This window comes from Adiantum capillus-veneris, chromosome 11 (assembly GCF_014529385.1).
Source record: "Adiantum capillus-veneris isolate H3 chromosome 11, ASM1452938v2, whole genome shotgun sequence".
Lineage (NCBI taxonomy): Eukaryota > Viridiplantae > Streptophyta > Polypodiopsida > Polypodiales > Pteridaceae > Adiantum > Adiantum capillus-veneris.
Genome location: NC_140941.1, coordinates 54,649,051 through 54,655,477, shown reverse-complemented (window position 1 = coordinate 54,655,477; position 6,427 = coordinate 54,649,051).

The following is a 6,427-nucleotide window of genomic DNA, read 5'->3' as shown; positions in this document are numbered from 1 at the left end:
AATGTGCTTATTACTAATGCTCAGACATAATTGTGTGCAGAAAACCATTTTGGTGCCTATGATTTTTCTTGAGACCCATAATCTAGTGCCATTTTGGCATGTCTGGTGCTTAAGATTTTGATCTAGTAATAAAGGCTCTAATGCATGTGTTCTTGGATGTTGTCCTGTTTGTGGAGCCAATTGTCCAAGGTTCCCATTTACGCTTTTTTGAACCTTCATATGTGCACTTCAACCATGAACATGAGTTGTACTAGTCGGAAAAGCTCAATTCATTTTTGAACTATTTTTTCCATCTTTGTCTTGAGTACTCTCTCTCTCTCTCTCTCTCTCTCTCTCTCTCTCTCTCTCTCTCTCTCTCTGTCTCTCCCCCCCCCCATAGATCTTTAAGGTCTCTTGGGATAGTTTCCCACGACGTTAAAATACTCTTCTTCTTCTTCTTCTCTTGGGATGGTTTCCTAGGTCGTTAAAATTCTCTCTCTCTCTCTCTCTCTCTCTCTCTCTCTCTCTCTCTCTCTCTCACAGCCTTTGTACTTAATCGATTGTATTCAAACCTTCAAAATGCTTTCAAGATTTCTTCGGCATATTGTTGCTAAGACGCCAATTTTTTTATTGTGGATATCAATCCACAAACAATAGTGCATGATGCCTAGTTCCATCTCAAATTCTATGCACAAAGCATCCATTTTTTGCTGAATCAAGTCTCCATCATCATCTATTTTCGAGGTCCTCCACATATAGGGCATCATAACAATCTTGCCCCCTTGCCTATACACATATTAGATATACCATCAAGAGTATATACTTTGACGGTTATTGTTAAGAAAAGTTTGCATATCTAATGGAACCGTGCTCTAGGGTCTTGTTTATCCCATACCATGCCTTGTACCTTTCTTTTGAGTGAGGAACCTCAAACCCTGGTAGCTTAGACACATATACATCCTCCTTGAGATCACCATACAAAAATGCTGGTTTGACATCCATGCAGTCATTACAAAAACATTGTTTGTGAGCACCCACTATTATTGTTGATAGAGTAAGAGAATGAACAAAAGAAAGAAAAACACTTTGGGATCAAGACTAAAAATTGTTTACAATGAGTCATCGTGAGAAGCGGATTTAATATACTATTTTACATGATGAGTGACATAATCATGTCACTAGGGGTGCACAATGATTGTTGTACATAATCTTTCTATTATGTTGTATTCCCCACTTATGTTTTATAGACCATCTTACCATTTTGAGAAGTGAAGAAGAAGAGGCAATTGTTTGCCTCCATGTCCATCGTGCACTCACTTGAGTATGTGCGTGTGCGTGCGTACGTGCACACGTACACGTGCAAGAGCTCAATCTCTCTCCTCCTCTCTCTTTACACGATGGCCTTGGTTTGCCTGCCTTGGCCTCGCATGTGTGAAATCAAAACACTATGGTGTTATAAACATATGCAACAATATGGCTTCAAAAACAAGATTAGCTCAACTAGTTCACTTCAAATATGTAATCAAGACATGTGAATTGAAGCTAGAACAAGAATAGGAGAGAAGAGGAACTTCAATTTTTAAATTTAAACTCGTCAAGCATGATGAAGCTTGAGTGAGCAAGGTTCACTAAAAGGAAATACAAGAAGAGAGAAAGAGAGCTTGAAGGTACTTCAAATATCCTCGATACTTGCATTTGAAAATTATTGCAAAAGTCTCAATCTTTTCTCTCTACATAGTCATGGACTCTTGGCGCCTTTTCTAGAACACAGTTCCCCTATGCTAAAGGTATCTTTTGTGCTCATGCTATATTAACACACATTCAAAATTAGTCTTTCTATTGAATTAGATTCTTTGATTTCTTAGCTTTTTCAGTGAGGATATTGTAGTAGCCTTGGTAATAGTTATGGGTAAAAATTGATGTTCCTCCTCCTAGCATCTTCTTTTATAGCCATGGAATTTGTCGAGTTTCCTCCTTTATATACAAACATGTGAACATGAGATAATTCTCCCTTATGTTTCTTTGTATTTTGCTATATGTCTATGGGAATAGATAGAATATTTGGGTTCATATTGCTTTGAGATACAATCAGTTATTGTGGATTCTCATGTCTTATGTTGAAACAAAAAGATTTAAGAGCTATTCAATAGTGGCTATGTAGCAGTATTATCTCGACTTTTTTAGCTCTTTTTATAGTTCACTATGGGACTCCTTTAAACGCCCCAATATAATTTTTGTAGACAATTGATCGCCCTATGAAATACTTGTTCAATATAAAAGAAGTATATTAACATCCCAAAAAGTGAAGATATGTGCAAAGAGCCTTGGTCATGCCACCATAACTAAAATAACATTTTTTTTGGCATGCTAACATCTTATACCATCCAATCACTAACTAGTCATAACATGAAATGCATATAGAAACTTTGCGCTTCAAGATGACCCCAAAGTTCAACAAGAAAGATGGCTAGGCATGGAAAATAAAGAAAAAAATATGTTAAAGATGCCTCTCCTAAAGTAAGAATGGTTAATTTGGTTACATAGTTAGCTTCTATGACATTGTTTAAGTATACAAGTCCACACCATCTCTAGTCAACAAAGTGTAAACAAACTCTTGTGTGATGGCATGGTGAAGCTATGTCAAGAGGAACAGTTTACAAAAATCACCAACATGATTGGTAGAAAGTGCTCCTACATTCATGGAGAAGTTTAAGGTAGTATACCCTTCTTGGCATATTATGCAGAAAAGATCTTTCTCAACCTAATTATTATTTCATGGAGATATACAAAGACAAAGCAATATACTAAGTAGCCGTGGCGGAGCGGTATTGGCTGGAGATACAAAGTCTGAACATCTTGAGAAGGATTTCAAGAAGAAGAAGCCGATTTAAAGAGAAAATCAGCATTTGAACTGCATTAGTGGAGGGGGAACTTCTTAAAGCCTCCAAGATAACAAGTCTCTAGTAAAAATTGAGGAGATCAAGCGAGCCAATAGTGTGGTTCGACCTGGAGCAGGAACCATGGTGGACTAATAGCCAACATGACCTCTCATGTGCATTCACAAGAAGATTTAGAAATTTTCTCATGTAGGAAAACAGAGTCTTTTTCAGTGTTTTTCATACAATGCATATTAACATCATGAGCTTCTGCTCGAGAGGCACCGCATACCTAGCTAGGTACGATCGGGGGCAGAGGACCGCCGGGCCCCCCCACAGAAGCTCATGACATTGAGGTAAGTCGCAATGTGGGAATTATTGTGAGAATTTGTCCAAAACTTCTTGTGGATATAGCAGACAAAAATTGAAAAGTTTACAATAATAGAATCGTTTGTGAGAGCTGAAGGCTATAGCCTTTGATTCCCTTTTTTTAAAACCTTTTCTTTTATAGGAGGTGGTTCCCACCACAACTACACACACACACACACACTTACACCACAAGCATTCGATAATGCTTGTATTCCTGGACATGTGATTACTTATGATTTTAAATGCATGTGTTCAAAGACCTACTATGGCCACCCCAAGATTCCAACATCCGGAAGGCTACACAAGAATTATTTAAAGTCTTAGAGAACCTTCTTCTTGAAGGATGTGTGGTGTGTGCCACTCATAACCACCCTAATACCATGAAGCTCCAAGAGTATTGTGCTAGTTCCATCCAAAGAAAATGCTAGAAAGCACACCCATTGATCTTAGCATGGAAATCAATGCAAAAGGCAATACTATATCACATGCTTAGATAAGACAAGGCCCCAATTATATTGTTTTGACATGCAAAAGTTTTACACTACAAGAATCCCAACAAAGATTGCACCAAAAATATTTCCAAAGGATGGAGTAGATGCTAGAAGAAATATATACAAACATACTACCCTTGAAATATATCAATGCTCTCCCTCTACCATATCTCATGGCCCCTTATAAGGTGCACAAATTAAGTTTGAGATGGATCATCTATCATGGTGCTTCATGTTCCTATTCTAACTCACTACACAAATGCATCATAGAGAAACATGTTTGAAAGATTGGATCATCAAAAAGATCTACATATCAAAGGAAAATTTTCAAAATTAGGGAAATGCACTAAAACCACCAAGTTGACCAAAGAACTGAGGTTTGACTCATTAAAAGAATTCCAAATTGGAAAAGGTTGTGAATATAGCTCCTAGACAGTGTAACCAAGGCCATGTGATAAATGTTAGTGGGACAAATAATTTCAAAATAATTTGTCAAGAAACCCAATGACTAGTCACTAAATAGTTGTGCTTGCCATTATACAAGCAAAGTTATGCACGTCGAAGCTCTTGACTCTATCTTTCATATATGATACGAGACTTGAGATATTTTGTGTATGTGATTTGCAACATGGTCATTGAGTCCTCTATCTATGTCTTCAAACATATTCACTAACTTATCTAGGCCTGAAGTTTGGATGCATTGCATGTGGGAAAATTCACCCTTGCTCTCTCATTCTCTACATATTTTTCCCTATAGTAATCACTTACTTCAACACTGTATGTAGACAAGTTTTTGAATTTCAAAGCCAATATCCTCAAAATAGTGAAGTTACTAGAGAAACATATTTGAGCATGAGCATATGTTATTGCTCAAAGGCCAAGTCCATTTATAAGAGAGTTCATAGAAACTTTTATGTGCATACATGCAGAACATCCATCTTTCTCCAATGCCACATGAACACATGTTATGGTGTTAGAATAGTTGCATTAGCTTGCTGTCAAACCCCATGAAGCGGAAAGCCAAAACTCCAAAGTAATATTTGGTTCTACTTCCCTGCTTTAGTTGGTACAAGAGATTCAATAGCCCATCACGAAGAGGGGTTCCCAAAGGGGTCTTCAAAGTATGTCTTGAAATAGGGATTATTTCTGTGGTTCATTCCTTCAAACTCAATCAGTAGAGGTTTCTTGACTAGTCAGTAAATTGTTGTGCTTGCCATTCTACAGACAAAGTTATGCACAACGATAAATGTGATAAATGTTATTGACAAATAATTTCAAAAACTAACAATTTATCTTGTTTATTAGTTCTAATGCAAAATATCTCAATAATTAACAATGGTGGGATCATCCTTGAGAGATGACATCTTATTCTATCTGTTTTGGTATTTTTGAACAACTGCTACTACAGGAAGGTCTTGAGAGCATGCCCACTTTGTGAATTTGAACATGACCATGTGACCAATAATCCTAGTATGATTTGAGAATCTAGAAAAGTTTCTTCATTAATGAGTGAACTTGGGAATAAGGATCCAACCATGATCTTGAGGCCTAGCATTCTAGAGTTGTCTTGAGATCTTGAGACCACATGTCAAATCATAGATAAATCAAGACAACATTCTGTTTGGATCATGCGGACTTTTTCAAGCAACCTTTAGACTGATCTTGCATCATGGCCACTCTTTTTTTTTTCAAAACTCACAATTTGTAAGTGAATTGTAGTCCATTGTCTCTTCCATATTTTGTTGAGGGGGCTAGACCAATTATTCTCGTGTATTAATGCACCATATATGCCTTTAGAATAGGGTTACATAAAAGACTACTTTCGGGCCATCTCAAGACATTCCACTCAATCTCGAATTTGCATATTGGCTATTCTCGTAGCCATTTGATTGAAACTGGGTTGCCCAAAAGTCAATGGTTTTCCAACTCTTACTGTAAACGTCTTAGAAGTGAGCAAGACGATTCAAACCCTTATTATTCACTTTCCTGGTAGTCTCTATCCAATGGGGGCTTTGTGGTGGTCCTACAACTTCAGATAGCAAGGTGGACCAATGCATGATGAAGTACCTCGTTTCCTCCCCCCATTCCAAAAAATTTAGTTGTTCTTTTGCAATTCCTTTACCGGTTCCCCTGAGATGTCCCCAAACTTATGCTAAACCACGTCGGGGCTAAGAGCTTGTCGTGAAACTCTACTCCTTTCCACTTACCACCTTTTGAACCCAATTTAGCTCCATCTAACATATCCTTGGTCATGATAGCCCAAACTTGGTCTTGTTTTGCCAATGACACCACAAATTTGGTGGATGGGCCTCAGCATGGGCAACTAGATCAAGAATTTCGAGACCTCCTTGGTCCATTGGTCGAGCGATTGACTCCCATTTGGCCCACTGCCATGGTATGGAGGTTTTTGTGTTGTTTTTCCATAAAAATATTTTTATTGGTTTTAGGATCTCTTTCCAGTGACACTTAGCCATCTTGAGAAGTGGGTTGGTGAATGCAATGTAGGGGAGCATAAATGAATTTATCACTTTAATCCGTCTCAGGAATGGTAGAAGAACATACTCCCACCTTCTCATTTTTGTTCCGACTTTTCCAAGGACCCATTGAAATCTTTGTTTGTGAGTTACATCCACCCCCAAGGGGGCTCCTAGGTGCCTGAAGATATTTCCTTTTGAGAGAATCTCATCCGTCTAGTCAGAAGGGTTGAAGGAG